Genomic DNA, 26882 nt, shown 5'->3' with positions numbered 1-26882 from the left:
CCATGTGCACCGGCTATCTCCTCCTGTATAGGCTGTGGTGGGACATCTACCTCTATGATAGGTGCAAGGGGATCTTCAATAATGGCTATGAAATCTGTAAGGTCTCTACTTTCAAATTTCACACAAGTTCTATTACGTATTTAATTTTTTTAAAACCATCCCTCATTATTTAAGATATTCGAGTTCAAGTTATGAATCGTAGGTTGAGAAAACCTAGAATTTAAAATTTACGCTACAAAAGACATGTTTAGCTATATGAATCACTAACTAACTTATTGCAAGACTTATTTACTGATTGTAGAATTTTCTTTTACTACTGTAAAGTTAATATAAGACTATAAAGTTTAACTTAAAAATGTAAAGTAAATTATCATTAAGGAAATAAATAAAATAATTATAAAGACAAAAGAATACACAGGGATGACAAATGAAGGCACATGGACTCACCTGGACTCACATAGGAGGGGACAATGTGGGACACACTGTCACATGAAAAGGAGAGGCTAGTCTTGACTAATCTTAATGAGGGGGGGCTGTGTGGCCTTATCTTTTGATGATAATGACAAAGTGGTCAAGCTGATGGGTACCACAAGGGTACCAAAAACGCAGGTATGATTTTTGGAAAAAATATATATTATTATTTATTTATTTTTATTTTTTTGGGAAAAAAATTTGGACGTTTTCTTTTCTGCTATAAATAGAGCATCCATGCTCACACTTTAGACATAGAGATTGTCTCTATAGTGCTCACGAAGTGCTGCTACTTCTCTTAGAGAGAAGGCGTCTACAAACCACTAAGAGAGCAAAAACTCTAGTGATTAATAAGGTGCGTATTAATTGAGCATTCAATTAACTTTAGGAATGATGTTTGTGTGCTATCTCTTACTCTAATCTCTCTAATAGATTAGTAAGATTCAATTAACTATGTGTGTTTGTGTGTGCTATCTCTTACTCTAATCTCTCTAATATATTAGTAAGATTCAATTAGTTTTAAGAAGGATATGTGTGTGTGTGCTATCTTTTCCTCTAATCTCTCTAATAGATTAGTAAGATTCAATTAGTTTTAAGAAGGATATGTGTGTATGTGTGCTATCTCCTACTCTAATCTCTCTAATAGATTAGTAAGATTCAATTAGTTTTAAAAAGGATGTGTGTGTGTGCTATCTTTTACTCTAATCTCTCTAATAGATTAGTAAGATTCAATACGTTTTAAGAAGGATATGTGTGTATGTGTGCTATCTCCTACTCTAATCTCTCTAATAGATTAGTAAGATTCAATTAGTTTTAAGAAGGATATGTGTGTATGTGTGCTATCTCCTACTCTAATCTCTCTAATAGATTAGTAAGATTCAATTAGTTTTAAGAAGGATATGTGTGTGTGCGCTATCTCTTACTCTAATTTCTCTAATAGATTAGTAAGATTAGATTACTTTATGGAAGGATATGTGTGTGTGTGTGTGTGTGCTATCTCTTACTCTAATCTCTCTAATAGAGTAAGATTCAATTAGCTATGTGTGTGTGCGTGATATCTCTTACTCTAATTTCTCTAATAGATTAGTAAGAGTCAATTAGCTTTAGAAAAGGATGTGTGTGTGTGTTCTCTTTTACTCTAATTTTACTCTAACCAAAACCACGGGGCTTAACCCCAAGAAACTCGGCATATGTTTGACAAGTAGGAAAGATTGTCTGGTTAAACTGGTTGCTATAGGAAAGAATGTTTGTCCAAAACCTTCGTTATGGTTTCTCTCAAGTCTCTCTACTTATTAGCACTGGCATTATGTGGCAGTTGTCGAGGCGTGAGATGACGCCCAGGATGGCACCGCTGATGCTGTGGTGGGAGTACACCTAGATTAGCCCATCTGGATACTGCAGTTTTGTTTTGCCGCGGCGTGAGGATGACGCCCAGATTGGCACCCTTGTTGCTGTGGCGGGAGTACATCCTGATTAGCACAACGAGTACTTGTCCGAGCGGTATGGGACACTCATGAGGACAAGGGTTTTTATAAATAATGTATATATCGATCGGACATAATAGCGCCAGTAGAGATTCTTGAGTGAACCTAATACAAGGGTTGTTGGTTTAAAATTGGACGACTTCTTGTTTGACTATTGTTTGTAATACTGTTTGAAGGGGTGTTTTAACGAACCAGTATCATAAATAAAGTAAAGGAACATGTATGTTTAAACAGTGTGGTAGAAATTAGATAACAAAAGAAGGGTGAGTGTGGTGTGGAAAGTGGGAGACTGATACCCCGAAGCTATCATTCTATGGATGGGTGGACCTGATGAGTCGGGTAACTTTCCAACGCTAGAAATTGTTTTTTTAAAGTCATACATCTTAAAAGAGACAAACCTTGGTGGTTGTGCTTCTGAAACATGGGGAAAAAAGCGCACAGGTTGGTCTGTCTAAGATTTATACTTTTAGGTATAATTGATTATAGATAGTTTTTAGATAGGGTTATGGTGGTCACGCTCCGCCATAGCGAGATAGGACCAATCCTTCACTAACGGTTCATGCCCATGGCTACGTAGTAGCTAAGGCAATGTCCGTTGGTTTTTATTTTCAGGATTGGAGACCTATCAAAGGTACTCCGCTCCTCTCAAAAAGGGAGCAGGGACCTCACACTGGTATCAGAGCCTAGGTTAAAGCTTGGGGAGATTTTTAGATTGATGTTTGGATATTGAAGGATGCGAATGTTTGAAATAATAGAAGAACTTAGAAAAAGTGTTTTGAGTTTTATATGGTATTGAAGATTGAAGTTTCCTAGTACAAGAAAATGGTCATTCAGCCTACCAGAAATTCTAGGTGTTCACCATTATGTTTGAAAATGCATGCCAATCACCAAATTATCAGTTTCGAAAAAGGGTGATGATGATTTTGGATAGGGTGTTTGCACCACCTATCCCAAGGGTGCATAGAGGATGGGGCATCAACTGGAGTCCATCTGGAGGAATCTATATCATCGATGCTGACAAGATATGGTGCATGGATACCAACCTCAAGAAACTTCGATGGGCAGAGGAGTTAAAAGTCATCAAAGTTTATCTTTTCAGTGGTACTAAGAATTCGGATGCTACTATTACCTTGGAAGGAGAAAAGATATCTCAGACTCAATGGGTCTATAACCAAGTTACAAAAGTTATCCATGGTGGTAGGATTCGACCCATATGTGTATCTCATAGCTTTCAAGGGTCAAAGGAAACTTATTATTTTGATCCTTTAGTCTATCCTTTTGTAGTCACTAAACTCAAAATATAGAGACATTACAATCCTTGTACCTAAAGACTACCAACCTTGGTAGCAAATAATGTCTATATAAATAAAGTTTGGATTAATATTATCTTTTGTTTGTATTATTGTCTGATTAAGTCTTGCCTTAAAGTGGATTAAAGTTAGAGTATCCAATAAAGTTTCACTTAATCTATATTGCACAGAGTGGGGTGTACACATCTCTTCAAGAGAAAAAGCTACTTCTCAAGCAAGCTAAACTTCCCTCTTTCAAAGGGGAAGGAGCCCTAGTTGAGCGCGATGCATAAGTGTGGCTCGAAGAGATGGAGGATTATTTTGCTGCTCTGCTGGTACTACTCCCGATAACCAAGCAATGTTGGCTATGTTTCGACTCACGGAGGATGCCAAGCTTTGGTGGAAACAACACTGCAAAGATAATCAAGTAGATCAAAACACTCAAACTTGGGAAGATATTAAGTATGCTGTCAAAGGACGTTTTTTTCCACCTACACACGAATCACTTAAGATCAATGAATTCTTCAACTTACGTTTGTTTCATCTTACAGTGGAAGAATAATACTCCAAATTTTAAACTCTTAGGCGCTATGCTCCGCCAATGACCGCAGATCAACAAGTAGCCCATTTCTGCCAAGGGCTAAATGCTCCTTTAAATACACGTCTAGAAGCCATGAGGCCTGTAAATTTGCAAGATGCTCTTTTAAGAGCTAAACCCTTAGCTAAAGAGATGTCAAACTCTCAAAGTGTGCGAAATGGAAATATAAGAAATGTTGGAAGGAGAGGACGGCCTATGATGTGGAACCTAAGGCAAGTTCAACCAGTTTACCAAACTCATCCAATAGTTGCAGCTTCAGCAAATGGAGCTCAAAATGCAGATCTTAGATGCTATGAATGCAACGAGCTAGGACATTTCAGGAATGTATGTCCTAGGTGAGTCTCTGCAACAAATACACCTAATCGAGCTAGAGGACGAGGCCAAATAATAAATCGTGGAGGAAGAAATGGAGGACGAGGTCGAGGGCGCGGAATGGCTTCTAGAGTCAATGCTATCATAGGAGAACCAACATTGGGAGAAGAACAAGAGGAAAGAGCAACTCTACATGCTGCAATTGATAACCCAAGAGCAAGACAACAATATGATGTCATTCAAACAAGTGCAAATCACCAAGGTGAAAAATTTGAGCTTCTTATTGATTGTGGTAGTACTCACTCTTTCTTGTCACCTAAATGTTTAAGGAGGTTAGGACTTAATAAACACCCTGCAAGAAAGATGAGAGTTGAATTAGCCAATGGAAAGGAGGTGTTATCTCAGTACACTGTGGGAAAAATAGATTTCAAGTTGGGAGAATACTCTACTTCTGCTACTTTTCGAACCTTATCCATAGGAATCTATGACGGAATTCTTGGAATGGATTGGTTAGCCAGCCATAATGCCAATATCCATTGTGCCCAAGAAAGTGTTACTTTTGTGGACAACCAAGGTCAAGAAGTCACTATTCAAGGCCAGAATGGACGACCAAAAGCTTACTTGGTCAAAGCTAATCGTCTTTTGAAAGGGTTACGCAAGGGTCAACAAATTTTTGTAGTCAAGCTAAACAAAGTAGAAAAATCTTCTTACAACCCTGAACCAATGTGGCTAGAAGAATTTTCAGATGTTTTCCCCACTGAACTTTCTGAACTACCACCACCTAGGGAGGTAGACCATGAAATCAAAATTTTTCCAAGTAGTGAACCGGTCTCAAGAGCGCCGTACAAGATGTCACTTCCAGAGGCTATAGAACTCAAGGAGCAGCTCAACCAATTGATTGAGCAAGGGTTTATCCGACCTAGTACATCTCCATGGGGTGTGCCTGTTCTCTTCCAAAAGAAAAAGGATGGCTCTCTTTGACTTTGCATAGATTATAGGGGCTTAAATCAGGTTACCATCAAGAATAAATATCCAATTCCTCGTATTGATGAGATGCTGGATAGATTACATGGAGCCAAAATATACACAAAGATTGATCTTTGATCTGGCTATCATCAAATTCGAATCCAAGAGGCTGATATCTCCAAAACAGCTTTCAACACTCGTTATGGTCATTACGAATTTATAGTGATGGCTTTAGGACTTACGAATGCTTCTGCAACTTTCAATCGCCTGATGCACGATATATTTAGAGAATTCTTGGATGATTTTGTCCTAGTATTCTTTGACGATATCTTAATTTATTCCAAATCAAAGGAAGAGCATGAAGGACATGTTAGGAAAGTGTTAGAGCTTTTACGCCAAAATAAGCTGTATGCAAAGAAAAGCAAATGTACCTTCTTTACCCCTAAGTTCTGTTACTTAGGGTTTATCATTTCACCTGAAGGAGTCTCTGTTGACCCTGTCAAAGTCAAGGATATTGTGGAATGGCCTCAACCCACTTCACAAACCGAAGTCAGAGGGTTCTTAGGTATCACAGGGTGGTACAGGATCTTTGTAAAGGACTATGCTCTTAAAGCTGCACCACTAACCGACTTGCTAAAGAAAGGAGCTACGATACTTTGGGAAGAAAAACATGAATCTTGCTTCAAACAGCTTAAGGAGTATCTTGCTTCAAAACCTCTCTTAAAACTTCCAGACTTCACCCAAGAATTCGAGGTGATCACAGATGCTAGTAACCTTGCATTAGGAGGAGTCCTTACTCAAGAAGGAAGGCCTGTAGCTTATACTTCTCGGAAGCTTAGGATTCATGAAGTGAATTATGCTACACATGATTTAGAATTGCTAGCAGTTATTCACACTCTCAAGCTATGGAGACATTATCTATTGGGACGCAAATTCCAGTTGGTAACAGATCACAAGAGTCTTAAGTGGATTTTTACCCAACCTAACCTTAACATGAGACAGAGGATATGGATAGAGCTCATGCACGAATATGATTTTGATATTAAATTTAGACCAGGTAAGGATAATGTTGTGGCAGATGCCCTAAGCCGTAAAGCTTTTCTGGGGGCAATTTCCATGGCTAACAACCCTATTTTATACAAGGTCTCGGATGCTGCTATCAGAGATGCAGATTACCAGATGATTGCTAGTATCCTACGTGAAGAGAGGGTAACATCAAATCAGCCTAAACCTCTACATTACTCCTTAGAAGATGGGAAAATTTACTATAGGAATCGACTATGCATACCTAAGGATTCTACCCTAAGGAATGCTATCCTATATGAAGCACATGATGGCCCAACTTCAGGACATCCAGGTTATGCCAAAACCATCAATGAAATTAGCAGAAGTTACTATTGGCAAGGTATGAAGAGTGATGTCCTTCGCTATGTCAAGCAGTGTTTGTCTTGTCAAAGGATTAAGGCAGAAAGACTAAAGATGCCAGGTAAATTACATCCTTTAGATATTCCCCAAATGAAATGGGAATGTATTAGCATGGACTTTATCACCAGGTTTCCTTCTGTTCAAGCTAGCTATGATTCAATCATGGTCATAGTCGACTTGCTTACTAAAGTGGCTCACTTAATCCCAGTCAAGACAACCTTTACAGCTTTAGATATTTCTCATATGTTTGTGAAGAAGGTTTTCAGAATTCATGGTTTACCCAAGAGGATTGTTAGCGATCGTGATGCCAAGTTTACTTCAAAATTTTGGGTATCATTGTTTCAAGCTATTGGAACCCAGTTATGTTTTAGTACTGCTTATCATCCTCAAACTGATGGCCAAACTGAAAGAGTTAATCAAGTAATTGAAGACATCCTCAGAGCCTACTGCAATAGAGAACCTCGCAAGTGGATTCATTACCTACCCTTGGTAGAGTATGCATACAATTCCTCTACTCATAGAAGTATTGGAATGACACCTTTTAATGCTCTTTATGGTCAAGAATGTTTATCACCTCTTAAATTTTCTGACCCTACTATAAGGGTAGAAGCCTCAAAGAAAATGCTTGAAGAAATGGAAGCTCAAACCAAAGCTATTCGAAGGGATATTCAAGCGGCTCAAGATCGACAAAAGAAGTACGCCGACTTAAAAAGATCTGATCGGATTTTCAAAGAAGGTGACAAAGTTTTCTTATGAGTAAAGCCCAAAAAGAGCAATCTGTCTCTCGGAACGTATAAGAAGCTTAGCTACCGATATTGTGGACCTTAAGAAATAATCAAGGTTATAAGTGATCAAGCTTATAGACTAAAACTCCCTTCTCATCTCAAAGTGCATGATGCATTTCATGTAAGTGTGTTAAAACCTTATGTATATAACCCTGACCATGTCCTTGATGATGAGAAAATCATTTTACCTGCTCAAGATGTTCTACAACTCCAACCTGATACTATCCTAGAAACTCGGGAGAGAAAGCTCAGGAATAGATCCATCAAAGAACATCTTATCTTATGGAATCATTTTCCTATAGAAGATGCTACTTGGGAAGATGAGACATCCCTTCTTAAGGATTACCCTTCACTGTTCTTGAGATGAGGGCATCTCAAATTCTAAGTTGGGGAGATTGTAAGGTCTCTACTTTCAAATTTCACACAAGTTCTATTACGCATTTGAACTTTTTTTAACCATCACTCATTATTTAAGATATTCTAGTTCAAGTTATGAATCGTAGGTTGAGAAAACCTAGAATTTAAAATTTACGCTACAAGATTCTGACATGTTTAGCTATATGAATCACTAACTAACTTATTGCAAGACTTATTTACTGATTGTAGAATTTTCTTTTACTACTGTAAAGTTAATATAAGACTATAAAGTTTAACTTAAAAATGTAAAGTAAATTATCATTAAAGAAATAAATAAAATAATTATAAAGACAAAAGAATACACAGGGATGACAAATGAAGGCACATGGACTCACCTGGACTCACATAGGAGGGAACAATGTGGGACACACTGTCACATGAAAAGGAGAGGCTAGTCTTGACTAATCTTAATGAGGGGGGGCTATGTGGCCTTATCTTTTGATGATAATGACAAAGTGGTCAAGCTGATGGGTACCACAAGGGTACCAAAAACGCAGGTATGATTTTTGGAAAAAAATATATATTATTATTTATTTATTTTTATTTTTTTGGGAAAAAAATTTGGACGTTTTCTTTTCTGCTATAAATAGAGCATCCATGCTCACACTTTAGACATAGAGATTGTCTCTATAGTGCTCACGAAGTGCTGCTACTTCTCTTAGAGAGAAGGCGTCTACAAACCACTAAGAGAGCAAAAACTCTAGTGATTAATAAGGTGCGTATTAATTGAGCATTCAATTAACTTTAGGAATGATGTTTGTGTGCTATCTCCTACTCTAATCTCTCTAATAGATTAGTAAGATTCAATTAACTATGTGTGTGTGTGTGTGCTATCTCTTACTCTAATCTCTCTAATATATTAGTAAGATTCAATTAGTTTTAAGAAGGATATGTGTGTGTGTGCTATCTTTTACTCTAATCTCTCTAATAGATTAGTAAGATTCAATTAGTTTTAAGAAGGATATGTGTGTATGTGTGCTATCTCCTACTCTAATCTCTCTAATAGATTAGTAAGATTCAGTTAGTTTTAAGAAGGATATGTGTGTGTGTGCTATCTTTTACTCTAATCTCTTTAGTAAGATTCAATTAGTTTTAAGAAGGATATGTGTGTATGTGTGCTATCTCCTACTCTAATCTCTCTAATAGATTAGTAAGATTCAATTAGTTTTAAGAAGGATATGTGTGTATGTGTACTATCTCTTACTCTAATTTCTCTAATAGATTAGTAAGATGCAATTACTTTATGGAAGGATATGTGTGTGTGTGCTATCTCTTACTCTAATCTCTCTAATAGATTAGTAAGATTCAATTAGCTATGTGTGTGTGTGTGATATCTCTTACTCTAATTTCTCTAATAGATTATTAAGAGTCAATTAGCTTTAGAAAAGGATGTGTGTGTGTTCTCTTTTACTCTAATCTTTCTAATGGATTAGTAAGATTCAATTAACGTTAGAAAAAATGTGTGTGTATGTTTTCTCTTACTTTAATCTCTCTAAGTATACATACTCCAAAGCCTGCTCGAACACAAGGCGCTAATGATCATGAAGCCGGTACAAGCAACGGGGGAACTCCTGCAAAACATGCTATGTCTCCACCAATTGGACCAATCGGAGCTATGGTACAGGTTAGTATTGCAAACTTGCACCACTCTTGGGCCATTTGCTACTGCTGACACCTCAACCGGTGATTTGTTTGGTAAGGTGCACTTTTGCGGTGGTGTCTTCATTTCTGATCTCCCAATAAAAAAATATCAAATCTCATCCAACAATGAATGCAACACCCTCAAAGTAGAGAGAGAGAGAGAGAGATAGAGAGAGAGAGAGAGAGAGAGAGCTCACTACCTTGAGAAAGGAATGGCTGTCAGCAGTCTCGTGACACTAGTGGCAGAACACAACAGAAAGTGAGCTCCGAAAGATTTGCAAGCAGGAGCAATCCATGCAACACGACCTTGGTGCGTGCCGGCACTGAGCACAATACCTTTTGTTGCATGCTTGTATTTCAAAAAATGATGAAATCTTGAAGTGATGTTTTCAAATCTTGGTACCTTCTGATTGACTTAGATTAGACCCTCGCTGAATATGAAAGTACCAAAGTGATCCACAAAATTTGCCCCAAAACCTGATCACCTTTTCATGCTTTCACCCAATAGTACTTATTAGAGGGTTGATGAATGAGAAGCACATACTGGGCTAAGGATATTGCTAATGGTGCTTACATTATGAACAACATCCCTACTATTGCGGTACATGGTATGACACTAAAGGAGAAGTTTTGTGGTGAAAAACAATCTATCACATTTTGAAGTGTTCAGATGTGTTGCTTATGTGCACATGTCGAATAAAATGAGAAGTAATCTTGATCCAAAAGAAAAAAAATATGTGCTCATTGGATATTCTCTCAATAAGAAGGGTATAAATGTTACAATCTTGTCATAAGTAAAGTTAGGGTGAGCAAAGATGTTGCTTTTTTATGGAATGGTTAGTTGGTATCCTAGTGTGAAGGTTGATTTAGGGGCTAATGTAAAAGATATTATGGTGGAAAAAAATATAGGTACACAGTCACAGGTTTTGAATGGGCCACAAGGGTCACCTAGTGCAGGTATTGAATGGGCCAAGAGGGTCACCTAGTGTAGGTTATGGTGAGAATCCATGAAGTTTCATAAAAGAATGAGGCCTATTAGCTTGTCAATGTTTCAAGAAAAGGGAAGGAAAAATTTGATCATATTCCTAAGCTACCAAATTTGAGTGTTGATTATGATGATGGTGACAACAGTGGTTCTAAGGAGAGTTTAAATGAGGAGTTTGGCATACCCTTTGTGAAGACTTCGGGTGCAAGAATGATGCAAGTGACAATTAAGGAACCTAGAAATGATCCTCAACCATGCAAGTTTGAGAGAATAAGAAATTCTATACATAAATTGACCTATCATACAATTATGTGGCTTGTCATTATGCATATATAATGAAAATTACACATGAAGTAGAACCCCTTGTTTTGACAATGCTGTCAAAGATGAGAAATGGCAGGAAATGGATGAGGACATGGTTGGCCAAATGAAACATGGGATTTGGTGACATTACTAGAGGGAAAGAAGGAAATTGGATGCAAATGGGCGTACAAGATAAAGCACAATTTTGATGGCACTTTGAGTAAGTAGTACAAGGCAAGGCTTATGGCCAATGGTTAAGCACAAATGTATGGATTGACTCTATGAGGAGACATTCAACCCTATAGCCAAGATGGATACTTTTTACGTGTTCTTGCAGTGATTGTAGCTTTAGGATGGGTGTTGAAATGGATGGATGTAAAGAAAAATTTCTTGAATGGAGTCTTGGAGGAAGTTGTGTATATGATACAAGCACAAGGTTGTGTAAATATGAGGCAAAGTGACCTTGTATGTAGCCTAAAGAAAGCACTATATGTGATAAGTTAAGAACCTAGATCTTGGATTGTGGCATTCCTTGTCTTTGGGTCTTGACATGTGTGATGCAGATCATTCATAGTATGTGTGAAACAATGAAGCAGGAATTGTGGTGATATGAACATATGTGGATAACTTGATTGTTGGAGGTGATATTGTGACTGAAGTAGAGGGCATACATTCTCTACTTACAAGAGTAGAGGATGTATAGCCTCTACTTATTTAGGAATTTATAAAGGAAAGACTTGAGAGACTTGCGGTATTTCTTGGTCATTGAAATTTTTCATGCACAAGCGAGTATATGGCTATCATATAGAGATATATGCTGAAAATAATGGTATGGCTGATTGTAAGACGATTGAAATACCCTTAGATCAGGATTTGAAGTTGGTAAATGATACAAGCAAAGCTTGAGAGTTCTACGATGTATACAAAGATAGTTGGTAGCTTAATCTACTTGACTATCACATGTTCAAACTTGAGCTACATAAGTGTATTGGTGAGTTAGTTTATGCAGTCTCCTAGGAAGACGCACTTAGATGCAATGAGGTGCACATTGTGCTATGTGAGTGCTACTTCCAATCATGCACTCTTTTATAAGACTAATGTTGAGTTGTAGCTCTATGGTTACACAAATGTAGATTGGACTGGTAGCACATATGATCGCAGGTCTACCAGTGGATTCATGTTTTCACTTGGGAATGATGCTATCACATGGAGTAGAAAGAAGAAACCTACAATTTCTCTATTGAGTATGGAGGTAGAGTACAGGGATGCTATAGTGGAAACATGTGAAGTAGCATGGTTGGGATTTCTACTTCAGGATTTTGGAGTACAAGTACAGAGTCTTGTTGACATCTACTGTGACAACCCAGTGTTTCATGCAAGGAAAAAGCACATTGAGGTGCATTACCACTTCATCCGAGAGAGGATTTTGGTTTACAACATCGACCAATAAAGCTACAATGTTGGCATTGAGCTTGAGAAAGAGTGTTGACATGTCAAGCTCAACATGTACTACTCTTGGATGACTATCACCAATAGTCATCATCATTAGAATGCCTCGGTGGATACAAATATCTTTGCCAGTGATATAATAGCTGGACTACATTGACTTGGTCTACCTATCAGAGTGATGGCACACTTATCCATCCAGCTCACTCACTAGAGTGGTGAGGTGGTCCAAGGCAAGTGACAAAAGAAGTGGCCTCTAAACACCTCTCAAGGTTCCCGTACTACTCATAGGGTTTGAGGGGCTAGCACAAACACAACACACAGACCCCAAACGCAACAACACACCCAAATACCACACACAAAATCTGGAAAATATAAGGGCACCACCTAGTTTTTTTGAATCACGAGAACTAGGATGTGAGTAAGGGTAGAGAGAGAGAGAGAGAGAGAGAGAGAGAGAGAGAGAGGGAGACTCCATGAAAACCTTCAAGCATGCATACTCAAAGATTCAAGAAAATGGATAAGTGATATGAGTACCTCATCTAAAATAAAACCACCACATAGGCTAAAAAAGACTTGCACCACAACGGTTAGAATTGCAGGTCCCATTCAACACAAAACACACACTCAAAACCTAGGCACCCCATGCATTATCTTCAGGTCAAAGGAGCCTTCTCGGCCTTACAACCCTCTTACAATGGCTTACTTGAGGCAAGGGCTACACACACAAAATGTCAACCAAAAACCGAAAAAACAACAAGACGCTTGAAACACTTAAACTTGTGTAGACTCCATGATGTTTAGCAAACACAAGATGAAGGAAAACCATCAAGACGTGGAACCCAAAACCACCTCTTCTTTGATGAGACCATTGTCGGGGGATTTGTGTTTGAAAGGGGAGCCGAGAAGGCGCGGGGCCTGAGAGGTGTGAGAAAGAGATTTGCAACAGACACAATCAATGAAGCTTAAACACTTGAATTTGACAACTTGAACAAGATTCTAAATCTTGATTACGCAAAGCGGCAAAGCGGTCTGCTAACATCATCACTACTTAAATTAAATGCTAATTGATAAGATTAAGCTCCTCACAGTGGTTTAACCAGATTCAATTCAGGTGATAATAAAGAAAATCAAACTTCAGTTAACTCAATGATGATAATGTCGATGTTGATGATAATAGTACTAAGGATGATGGTGCTTTCCCCTTTGCCTTAACTGGCCTACCAAACACACTTTGATGCTCTTCCTCTCCTTCGCTCCTCCTATTCTGCTTCAAGGGAGAGAGAGGTTAAATGATGGAGCAAGAGGGCGAGCTATGAATTAATTTTGATCATGCTGATAATATTGGGCTTAACAATAGAGCAAGAATGATTAAGTAAGGCTTAATGATATTCAAACTATTAAGCTTGGCTTAGATGACATAGATTATATAGGATTAATGAGGTTTAGGCTAATAAGATAGGCTCCACAATATAGAGGAGAGACTTTGATGGATTTCCCTAGCTTTTGGGAGAGAGAGGTAGATGGCTATGAGATGACCAGTGATGAATCCCCAAGGCTTGAGCGTGATGAGGAGGAAAAAGAGAGAGTTTTTTTTTTTCAATAGGAGAGCAACTATGGAGGGGTGTGGATAGACCAAGATATCAAGGCCTATCACCACCCTTGGGAGAGAGAGCTAAAGGATTCTGGCTCATGTGGCATGAGAGAGAGCGTGAGTCCTTTGTCTTTCTATGAGAGCCGACTTTAGGAGCTTGCCTTTGCATGGGTAACTCCCCTTTCTATTTATGGCTAGCCACTAGCGATATTGCTTGTGGGCACGGACCCTTGATGATAGGACAATCCAAACTTGAGCCACCCACTCAAAAGCTCACAACTTTGATGCCAAATGGAGTTGCCCTGGCATGTTGGTCATTTTTTTTTTCTTCATTGGCCTGGCAATCGAGCCATGCTATGACCAGCGCAAGCCCTCCTTTCTCTTTGCTCGCTGCCTTCACCATGTCCCCAGCTCGCCATGCCTTATTTTCTTCCCCTTTCACATTATATTCCCAAAAAAACCCTTTTGTGGGCGATCAAGCGATGGTCCTTTTGACTTAGTGGGCGGCCGGACCTCTTAGTGCACCACATTTGGCATACACTTCAACCAAGGTGCTACATTTGGCATGTTTTTCGGCCAAGGCATTGCTGGCTAAAATTTCCAAGCTCAAGCTCATTAAGAACTTAATATGTTGTTGTAAAGGCACTACATTTGGTTTATTTATCGGCCAAAACACTGCTTTGCATGGCATATCAACCAAAGCATTGCCTGTCACAACACATTTGGCATACATGTTGGCCTTAGCATTGACGATCATCATATTTGGTTTACATCTGGACTACGGTGATGCCGAGAATACCCAAATATCAATGCACTGCAAGAGATGAAATTTTGAACAAGATACTCTATTGTATTCCAAAACCTACTTGAAGCTCAAAACTCCCAGATGGTGAAATAACTGAGGCAACCAAAGTGGTACGGAACTCGCCCCTGGTGAACCTTACACTGGCAATATCTTGACACCCATAACTCCGATTGACAATCTAAAACGACCAATGTGCTCCTCAAAGTGAGAACTTTATGCCCATGCATTCATATCAACTTTCACCCTTCATCAACAACTACCCAATCCAGTACGGATTTGCTATCGACTCAAACTTCAAACTGGCATAACTTCCTATTTGTAGCTCCAATTGACGAGCCGTAAAGACAGGCCTATAGAGCACTTCAAGTACTACAAGTCTAGTTATCATGCCCTGACCCTGATTAATGAATACATAGCCTTTAAAGAAGCTTAATCTACATCCCTCTGCTTGTTTTCTTATCATGGAAGCGAAGTTGCATGACACCACCAAAATGAGCATACAATTGTAGAAGAAACCTCCAATTTTTCTCCTCTCTTCTCTTTGGCATACACTATGCAAAGCACTTTGCATTCATGGATTTAGCAAGCATTAGGCAAAGGGAATAGCTATTTTCACTCACAAGCTAGCATCACATAATGCAAGGCTTCTTGTACAAAGCTTGTAGTCTCTCTCACACTTCCCCTCACACTCTTTTTCTCTAGACTTCTCACTTCTTCTTCTCATGTATGTTTCATTACAAAGAGAGGCCCTCCTTTTATAGGTTCTTTAAGGGATTAGAATTTGTATGATCACTTTTAATTACACATAACAAAGCTTTGCTTAGGAGGTAGTTGATTTGAGTGAAGAGATAGGTGATAAAGCTAGAGTTTAGGTTAGTAGGTTAGTAAGAGTTGGAATTAGAGTTAGTGTTAGTATGGGTTTATACAATGGATAAGATAAGGGAGGAATTACAAATGGTGAAATTGGTGAGATGAGAAATTAGACCAATCTAAAAGATTCTTCGTGGTGTTGTTGAATTGCCACCACCGTTTTTGCATGTCATGTATTGATTCCATTGAATCAAATCGATATTTTTGTTAAATGTTCCTTTGTTGCCGCTTTGCGTGGATGAAATTTGTAGGAAATTAGAGACTTGGTGCTAGGATATGAGAGATACAGTAAGGAAAAATAGATGGAATATGCTGGAAAAATAATGGAATATGTAGATATACATAGAAGCCATAGCCAAGTCTGTAAAGCTTCTTCTTCATGCTAGTAAAAATGGTGTGTGTGTGTGTGTGTAATGAAAGAGAGTGTGTAAAATAAATATGAAAAAATAGAGGGAAAAGATATGGGTGTTTTCATGAATAAAGCATTTTAGAGACCTAAAGAGATCTGAACAAGCCCCAAACATCAAGATGATTGGTCACATGACTGATTTTTATTGTGAAAGAAGCAAGAGAGAAAATATTGACTAAAAAAGTAGGAGAGAGACTCAAAAATGAGTTTGCATTTGACAGCAAGTGATAAGTCCTTTCTCATTTTGAAAGCTATCCAAAGTCCTTCATGTTTCCATTTTCCCATGTATTATGTGTCCCCATCCTTCTCACTTTGCATAAGAGCCTACTGAGAGCAATAGTGGTACTTGTTTCCCATAACCTTTGAAGACTACTCCTCTTAGCAAGACAATTACAAGTAGACCTCTTTTCTTGCTTTTGCATTGAAGCCTCTTTGAAATTTTTAGAAATTGGACATGTGCCTTGAGGACCTCCATCTAAAGCTATTTCCCATGTGAAGTAAAACACCAAATTTATTAATTATTTCATAAGGATAATCACAGGTGATAGTGATGTCCGATTTTTGAAAATCAAAGAAAAAGAAAAGAAAAAACTTATTTTTCTTCTGTTGAAGCCTTGGCGACACTATTGGAAGGCTCGGCAATGCTTGGTCAACCTCACGACACCCCTACGGGCATGGCACACCCCCCCCCCCTTTCGATTTTCCAGCTTTATCACCCTCATACCTCCGCTCGTCCATGCCCTAGCCCGCCGCCCTCGGTTTCACTCTCCCTTCTCTCTTTCCCCGTAGTTTACTCCCCCGATGAGCATTGAGTGAAATATTCCCCCCCCCCCCCCCCCCCCCCCCCTCTCTCCCATTTTCCCTACATACCTCTCTCTAATATCCTCTCTCTCTCTCTCACCCACACACCCCCTTACTGGCCACCCTCGGCTAGGAGCGGCCTTGAGCACTCACCCCGACCCCTCTCTTGCTCTCCCTCTCGCGCTCCCTCTGTGTGGAGCCGCATGTGAACTCCCACTCTCTCGTATTCTTATCCCCGCCCCCTTTTTGCCCCCCCCCCCCCCCCCCCCCCCTGGCCCGCTTATATTCTTCCCCCTCTCTTCCCCACCTGCTCGCCTCACCCTCCCCTCGCCCTCATCCCCCCCCCCCCCCCCGCCCCCTTGACTCGCTATCCCCACCCTCTTCCCCCCCCCCCCCACCATTGACTTCCCCCTACTCTCGTCCTTGAGACACCATGCAAGACAGAGAATAAGACACCCCCCCCTCACTCACACACTCTCTCCCCCCCCCACGGTGGGCACCCGCCATAGAACCCTCTCACTCTCTCCTATCCATGCCACCTCATCCCCTTCTCTCTCTCTCTCTCTCTCTCTCTCTCTCTCTCTCTCTCTCTCTCTCTCTCTCTCTCTCTCTCTCTCTCTCTCTCTCTGTCTCTGTTTCAGCCCGAAGGCGCAACGCAAATTACGGATGCACACCCACACCACACACTCACTCACCCTCACCGTCTTCCTCCCTCACACTCTCTCACCACCTGCAATCCCCTCTCCCTCTCTCGCGCTCTGTTACGGCTCCAGTCCGCCCACAATCTCTCTCTCTCTCTCTCTCTCCCTCTCGGCCTGTACAAGCGTAGCGCAGAATTCTCTCACACTCTCTCTCTCTCTATACACACACAACACACACACACACCCCACGCTTGCCCACACACACACACACACACACACACCCATCCCCCCCCCCCCCCCCCCCCCCCCCACCCCTCATCCTCGTGTAGCAGTTCGCCGTCAACAGACCCGAAAAAAAGATTTAAAAAAAAAATATATATATATATATATAATATATTATACACATAATAAGCCCGTTGCCACGCACACTTGCACGCATGTACAAATACACACATACACACTCACGCATGCGCACCCACATATACATATATACACACACATTCGTCCACATGCACATACATACACACATACGCATATACACACCACAAATACGAAGAAAACCAAAGGAGGTCCATGACTACGACGACAATGAAAAAGAAGGAGGACCCAAATCACGCGCCGCCAATAGCAAAAAGGAGAAATGCGCCGAAGGCATGCCCTGGCTGACCCCGAAAAGAAGTACGCGCTACACCGATGCACCGGCAACACACCATTCGCCGGCAACACGCAACCAAGATGCCATTTTTAGTAATTTATAGGGTATTTTCATCATTTCTTCAGTTTTCAACCAAGCCATTGTAAAAATTCCCACTTTGTAAATTCTCTCTCTCTAGGTGATGGTCACAAAGGCCCACCTAGAGATTCTCATCTTTTAATAATCTCCCAAAACAAAGCAAGGGTCATCCACACCGGGCCCACCATTTTCTTTGTCTCCCCGATTAAACTTACCCTAATCACATCGAGATTACCATAATCCAAGCAGCCAACACGTATAAATTGGCACTCAGAGGTCACTATCGTGGGGGGGCAGTTCATGAGAAGTCAGCACTTGGTAGAGTGTAGCGGGAAGAGTTGACACTATCACCATCACGGGGAGGGGGCTTGTGTGTTGGGTTTGCCTTGGGAATTTCACCATGTGAAGGGATCCACGTCCATCTCTCCACTCCAATGGTCGATGTATACGCGTATACACGCTCTTGATAGCAAGCTTCACAATCATTGAGTCGTCTTAGAGAACGCACCAAGTAGTTTGCACCATCTTTTCTCCCTACCTCTCTATCACCATGGCATGCCATTTGTAAATATTGTAGAAATAATTCTCCCTCACACCCCCGAGGGTTTTCATCATTTGCAAATCTCTCTCTCTCTCTCTCTCTCTCTCTCTCTCTCTCTCTCTCTCTCTCTCTCTCTCCGTCTCCGTCTCCGTGTGTAAGTTTGCGGTGTTCATATCATCGTGGTTTACGTCCTAGCCGCTCAAAGCTAGGTGGTGCCCCCTGTTCGCTTGACTGTGACAGGTTCGAGGCGCGCTATTTGGCCCGCGGCGTTTTGGAGGCCATTGGGGTTTGGGGTTCGATTTGCTCCCGTCATTTGGTGCCCCCACTGAGGAGGGCTTTCTAAGACCCTTCAGTTTACAATGTTGAAAGTGATGCCCACTATAAATCATGGACGAATGGCTAAAGGAATTTTTTAACTGCCTCACTGGAGGAAGGCGAAGGAGCGCCTAATTTCCTAAAGAAGGACCGTTTCATTGTTGGTCTATGGTCGCCGCTTAGAGAGAAGGTGAAGGGAAGGTTTCTTGCAACATATGAGTTGGCAGTCAAAGTAGCCCGCCTTAAAGACAAGAAGCTGCACATGCAAGCAAGAGTAAACAAGTCAGAGGAAACAAGCTCGGCCCGACCAACCCCAGTGACTGCAAGAGCCAATCATAGAGCCCAACCGCAAGAGGCATCAGAAGAGCAGCAAGACCTGTTGAATCGCATCACCACTCAACTAGAGAGTTTATCTGTGCATCTGGTGCATCAAGGGCATGCACCTGGCAGGAATCCAGAACAAGGAAGAGGACAACGAAGGCAGAACCAAGAGTACCACTGTTACAACTACGAGGAAGATGGCCATTGAATGTACTACTGCCCACACCAAAGGAGGAAAAATTTCAATAGGGGGGGGAGACAGAATCAGATCTCTCCGCCAAGAGCAAGACCACCACCACCTAGGAAACCAGGACCAATCCCACCGGTCCAAATCCTTCGACCACCTATACAACAGCAACCACCACCCCAACCTCTCATTCCGCCACAACCCCCACCACCTGCTGTGAACCAAGCGGTGAGTGTTCTTAGCTTGGAGGCTAAAGAGAAGGCAAAGGTAGAAGAATCGGTTTGAGAGAAGCACAAAGGAAAAGCAAAGGTAGAAGAAGTGGATGCTATGGGAGTGAAGCGTGCCAGGCACGAAGAAGCATCTCAAAGAGAAGAGAAGATGAAAGGGAAGGCCGAGTCTAGCAAGCAAGCAGCCAAACCGCGACGGAAGATAGACATCGTGGACTTCTCACTAGGTGAGTATGCAAAACCCTATGACTTAGTTCAGGATGTGTTAATGCAAGGCCCGAAGATAACTTGGCCCCAATTACTCCACCTTGCACCAAGGATGAGGAGGCAATGGACAAAAATGGTAAGTACCAGGAAATCAAGACCCAGGATAGCTGGGGCTATCTCTAGAAGGGATCTCGACGACATCCTACCAACCATGGACGCTCACATCAAGGGGCAAAAAATCTCAAATGTCTACATAGACGGTGGCGCGCAAATATGCGTCATGAGTGAAAAGATGATGCACCATCTAGGTCTAGAGGTAAGTAGGCCGGCACCCTGCCGAGCCAAGATGGCAAACAATGTAAGAGTGAAATGCGTGGGCATTGTAAATGCGGTCAAAGTAAAAGTATTCAATACAGAAGTTGAGGTAGACATCTTCGTCATGCCACACAAAGGGGAGGGCTACCCCATCATTCTTGGGAGACCTTGGCTTATGGCTATGGAAGCTAAACAAGACTGGAGCACCGGGATGATTCAGATGAAGGATGCTAAAGGGAAGTCCATATTCTACGACATGAGGACTGGGAAGCAGCGCAACATGATCTTGGAGGCTTCAGAAGATGAGTCCACCAGCGACTATTCGTCTATCTCAAGAAAAGAGACGACCACCACCGACGGAAGTGACAGTAGCATCGAAGTAATGGGGGTCATTCTTAAAGACCCAAAAAGATTGACACAATCTGAAACAACCCCGAAAAACCAAGAGGGATCATCAGGTATGCAGTCCTTGGAGGATGCAGATAAGTTACAGAAAATGCTCTCAAATGAGTTAACCAATGAAGAAAGGAAGGAGTATGTCTCCATGCTAGGTAACTTCACTACTTGGTTCATTGATGGCTATGATAAGATCACAGAAATTACAGTAGTGCAACACCACATAAAACTCAAGGAAGGTAGTAAACCCGTAGTACAAAAGCTCAGAAGACTTGGAGTAATCCAACAAGAGGCACTACTTAAAGAAGTGAGAAGTTTGCTACAAGCAGGTTTCATCTACCCTGTCGAAGACTCAGAATAGGTCTCCCCAGTAGTAGTTACACCAAAAAAATGGTAAGTGGAGAGTCTGTGTGGATTATAAACCTCTCAATGCAACCACGAAGAGGGATCACTTCCCCTCCCATTGCAGGATGAAATACTCAATAAGGTGGCAGGTCACGAATGATACACAGTGTGCGATGGCTAATGAGGATACTTCTAGATTAGCATTGTGGAGGAAGATCAGAAGAAGACAACCTTCATCACACCTTGGGGATGTTTTGCCTACGGAATGATGCCGTTTGGCCTCACTAACACCCCGGCCACATTTCAGCGCTATGTGACTTTTGTTTTCCAACCCTACTTTGGAACATCAATACGGGTTTTCATAGATGATTTTTGCATCTATACTATCACGAGCCCTTCATTTAAGCAAAGTCTATGATGTCTTAACCAGGCTGCAAACCTTGGGTGGCCAGCTCAACGTGGATAAGTGTCAGATTGGTGAAAGCAAAGTCACTCTCCTTGGACATGTAATTTCAGCAAAAGGGATCGAGGCTGACCCTAGCAAGATTCAAGCCCTGGTATCTTTGTCGTCATCCACCACCGCTAAGCAGTTGATTTCTTTCCTTCAGAAGATAAGATACTTAAGCAGGTTCATTCACTTGCTATCTCAAGTGGTCCTTCCCCTACAACAACTCACCCATAGGGATGTCTTCTCATGGAGTGAAGAGAATAAGCAGCAGTTTATTGAGGTAAAGCAAATCCTAGCTAAGCTTCACACTATTTCACCTCCTAAGTGGGACGAGCCATTTTATGTGAACCCTAGTATGGGAAGTGATACACTCAGAGCCGTGCTAATGCAAAAGGACCCCCAAACTTCCTTCATGCGTCCTATTTACTTCTCTAGTCGGGTCATGACCCCGTGAGAAAAGGGATTTACTGAAGTAGAACGCATGGTTCTGGCACTAATGTTTGCTACCACAACCTTTTGTAATCCTGACAATGGAAGAGGTTTTCCCATATGTAATGCGACACATGGATGTCTCATCTAGGATCTCAAAGTGGTTGATTAGATTACAAGAGTTTGACTACACCATGCAAGTAGAAAACTCCACCAGGGCTAGTTTAGTGGGAGTTCTCACTCATCGCCATTATGAGAAGAAGCTGAAGGTCAACATGGAAGCAAAGGAAGAAACACCAATGGTAGAGAGTCCTAGGCTGGAAAGAGCTCACTCTCTTTTCTTTGACGGAGCATACAAGAGAACAATGGATCAGTCTGCACAGCAGGCATAGTCATTTTCAATGAACAGCAAGAAAGAATGTTCTCCATTGGGCAGTTATTACACTCCCGCTCCAACAATGAAGCAGAATATGCAGCCCTAATTCTTGGGTTGGAACAATGTATTTCACAAGGAATTCAGCGCCTAAATGTGTTTGGCGATGCTTTGCTTTTGATAAGGCAGATAAATGGCACCTGGGTTTGTAAGAATCAGGTTTTACTTGGTCAACTACGCCAAGTTAAGGACCTTCTAAAGAAGTTTGAAGCAGTGAAACTATTTCATGTCCCCAGAGCAGAAAATCAGGAGGCAGATGCTCTAGCCAAAGAGAGAATACAAGACGTTTCCGTAGGAGCAATCAAACTGAAGCTACCCCTCTTCCAAGGTAGTGATGCTATGCCTGATATCATCAGTTTTTTAGATACGGGAGAATGTCCGGAAGGATACACCAAAGGACAGAAACAGTGTGGCTGGTAAGGAAGGCTACTAGGTACTGCCTTGTAAAGGACCACTTGTATTGTAAGGGCAAGGATCAAATTCTTAGGCGGGTGCCAACCTCCAATGAGATCACAGAGGTAATTTCAAGTTTCCATGATGGCGTTTGTGGCGGTCATTTTGCTCTAGATATCACCAGTAGGAAGATTCTACAAGCGGGATACTCTTGGCCTAGCTTGAACAGGGATGTACACCATTGGTGTAAAACATGTAAGGCTTTTCAAGTGGCCAGTGATTGCACATTAACCTACGAGCTACAAACTCCTATCATCTCATATGGTCCATTTGAGAAATGGGGAATAGATGCGATCGGTCCTTTACCAAGGTCCTAATCAGGTAAACTTTACATCATAGTGGGTGTAGACTACATGACTCGATGGGAAGAAGCAACAGCCACCACCCGCATTACAGCCCAAGAGGTAGCAAAGTTCATTTTTCAGCATATTTGTTGCCGTTTTGGCACTCCTCTTGAGATAATATCAGATAGAGGACCAAGATTCAGAGGTGATTTGGTGGGAGAAATGACGAAGAAGTTAGGCATCACACGCCGACATTCCACACCATACTATCCACAATGCAATGGTCTGGTAGAGAAGGTAAACGGAATGATTCGCAAAATCATCACAAAGTAGGTGAACAATCACACAAGGGAATGGGATAAACATCTCATGGCAGCTCTTTGGGCCTACAAAACAACGTTCCGAACATCACTAGGTTTCACCTCTTTCCATCTAGTTTATGGGAAGGAGGCAATTCTACCCATTAAGGTACAGATAGCCAGCTTATGAGTTTTGGCTAGCCAGGTACATCGTCCGATTGTAAATCTCTGAAACCACATCTTGGATCTGGAGAGACTCCAACTAGATAGGGAAGAAGCAATTAATCACTATGCAGCGCAGGCAGAACGACGCCGGATTACTTTTAATCAAGGGCTTAAAGAAAAGGGACTGGAAAAAGGTATGTTAGTGCTGAGATACGACAATAGATTCGACACCAGGAAGGACAAGAAATTTCAACCTGGATGGGAAGGGCCATTCATCATCAAGAAACGTTATGACAAAGGCAACTATAAGCTGATGGAAGCAGATGGGAGAATTCACAAGACTAGGGTCAATGGATGGAGACTGAAAAGGTATTTTCTTATATTTGATCCAGAATTCATGCTAGAAATTCCAGAAGAGGGAGAACCCTCTAACTCCACAGCTGAAGATGCAGAGGAAGGGCTAGAAGCATGAATGCCTCTAGCCAAAGGGAGAGGGCTAATGATGGCCGATTTTTGAAAATCAAAGAAAAAAAAAGAAAAAACTTATTTTTCTTCTACCGGAGCCTTGGCGACACTGTTGGAAGGCTCGGCAATGCCTGGTCAACCTCACGACACCCCTATGGGCATGGCACAAACACCCCCCCCCCTCCCCTTCCATTTTCCGGCTTTATCACCCTCATACCCCCACTCGTCCATGCCCCAGCCTAGCCGGCCGCCCTCGGTTTCACTCTCCCTTCTCTCTTTCCCAGTAGTTTACTCCCCCGGCGGGCATTGAGTGAAACATTCCCCCCCTCTCTGTCTCTCATTTTTCCTACATACCTCTCTCTAATATCCTCTCTCTCTCTCTCTCTCTCTCTCTCTCTCACCCACACACCCCCTTATTGGCCACCCTCAACTTGGAGCGGCCTGGAGCACTCACCCCGACCCCTCTCTCGCTCTCCCTCTCGCGCTCCCTCTGTGTCGAGCCGCATGTAAAATCCCCCTCTCCCGTATTCTTATCCACACCCCTGCCCCCTTTTTGCGCCCCCCCCCCCCCCCCCTTCCCGGCCCGCTTATATTCTTCCCCCTCTCTTCCCCATCTGCTCGCCTCACCCTCCCCTTGGCTTCATTCCCCCCCCCCCCCCCCCCCCCCCCCCTTGGCCCGCTATCCCCACCCTCTTTCCCCCCCCACACACCATTGACTTCCCCCCTCCTCTTGTCCTTGAGACACCATGCAAGATAGAGAATAAGACCCCCCCCCCCCCCCACGGTGGGCACCCGCCATAGAATCATCTCACTCTCTCCTATCCATGCCACCTCATCCCCTTCTCTCTCTCTCTCTCTCTCTCTCTCTCTCGCTCTCTCTCTCTCTCGTCCGTTTCAGCCCGAAGGCGCAACACAAATTACGCATGCACACCCACACCACACACTCACTCACCCTCACCCTCTTCCTCCCTCACACTCTCTCACCACCTCCAATCCCCTCTCCCTCTCTCGCGCTCTGTTACGGCTCCAGCCCGCCCGTAATCTCTCTCTCTCTCCCTCTCGGCCTGTACAAGCGTAATGGAGAATTCTCTCTCTCTCTCTCTCTCTCTCTCTCTCTCTCTCTCTCTCTCTCTCTCTCTCTCTCTCTCTCTCTCTCTCTCTCTCTCTCTCGTCCGTTTCAGCCCGAAGGCGCAACGCGAATTACGCATGCACACCCACACCACACACTCACTCACCCTCACCCTCTTCCTCCCTCACACTCTCTCACCACCTCCAATCCCCTCTCCCTCTCTCGTGCTCTATTACGACTCTAGCCCACCAACAATCTCTCTCTCTCTCTCCCTCTCGGCGTGTACATGCGTAGCGCAGAATTCTCTCACACTCTCTCTCTATAAGCACACACTCACACACACACACACCATCTCCCCCCCCACCCCTCATCCTCGCGTAGCAGTTCGTCATCAACAGAGCCGAAAAAAAGATTATATATATATATATATATATATATATATATATATATATATATATATATATATATATATATATATATATATATATATATATATACACACACACACACACACACACACACATAATAAGCCCGTTCCCACGCACGCTTGCGCGCACATACAAATACACACATACACACTCACACATGCGCACCCAGATATACATGTATACACACACATCCGTCCACATGCACAAACATACACACACACACACATATATGCACCACAAATACGAAGAAAACCGAAGGAGGTCCACGACTACGATGACAACGAAAAAGAAGGAGGATCCAAATCACGCGCTGCTAACAGCAAAAAGGAGAAATGTGCCGAAGGCATGCGCTGGCCGACCCCGAAAAGAAGTATGTGCTACACCGACGCACCGACAACACACCATTCGCCGGCAACACGCAACCACGATGCCATTTTTAGTAATTTATAGGGTATTTTCATCATTTCTTCAGTTTTCAACCAAGCCATTGTAAAAATTCCCACTTTGTAAATTTCCTCTCTCTAGGTGATGGTCACAAAGGCCCACCTAGAGTTTCTCATCTTTTAATAACCTCCCAAAACAAAGCAAGGGTCAACCACACCGGGCCCACCACTTGCTTTGTCTCCGCGATTAAGCTTACCCTAATCACACCGGAATTACCATAATCCAAGCAACCAACACCTATAAATTCGAACTGAGAGGTCACTATCGTGGGGGGCAGTTCATGAGAAGTCAGCACTTAGTAGAGTGTAGTGGGAAGAGTTGACACTATCACCATCACGGGGAGGGGGATTGTGTGTTGGGTTTGCCTTGGGATTTGCACCATGCGAAGGGAGCCATGTCCACCTCTTGACTCCAATGGTGGATGCATACGCGTATACACGCTCTTGATAGCAAGCTTCATAATCATTGAGTCGTCTTAGAGAACGCACCAGACCTCACACCGCCGTATCAAACGGCGGATCTGATGGTGAATCTAGTGGCCACTAGATCTATAGCGGAAGCAAACAATGTGGTGCAGGGTTCAACTAGCGGACGATCTCTCATCCCAAAGTGAGTCGGGTTCGAGCCTACTAGCAATGAGATGTAGCTCCACCTCGCAGGGGAAGCGTACTTAACCTATCTAGCGATCCTAAGACCCACTTTCCAAGAGGAGAGAAACCTCGAGTGCCTTTTTCCCCATGTTTCAGAGGCACGCACACTTGAGACTTCGCCGCTCTAGGGGCAATGAGTATTACTAGTATTGATTTAAACACTATGGGGACAAAGAGTTCGTCGTACACTTGAGACTTCGCTGCTCTAGGGGCAATGAGTATTACTAGTATCGATTTAAACACTATGGGGACAGAGAGTTCCTGACCAATCGGGACCACCCTTCTCATAGGCATTGGCAACCTGAGCCAAGTCCCCACTTTCCACCCCCACACTCACACTTCCTTGTGTGTCCTAATTACTACCACAAAAGTTGTTCAACATAAAAGTTCCTTGATTAGATTCCCATTCACAATGTTCGTTAAAACAACCCTTGAATCAGTATTGCAAAGCGGCACCAAGATAGTAACCCTAGTAAAAATTCTACT

Source organism: Adiantum capillus-veneris, chromosome 27, assembly GCF_014529385.1.
Source record: "Adiantum capillus-veneris isolate H3 chromosome 27, ASM1452938v2, whole genome shotgun sequence".
Taxonomy (NCBI): domain Eukaryota; kingdom Viridiplantae; phylum Streptophyta; class Polypodiopsida; order Polypodiales; family Pteridaceae; genus Adiantum; species Adiantum capillus-veneris.
The sequence above is the reverse complement of the archived record's forward strand: the minus strand, read 5'-3'. Positions refer to the sequence as shown.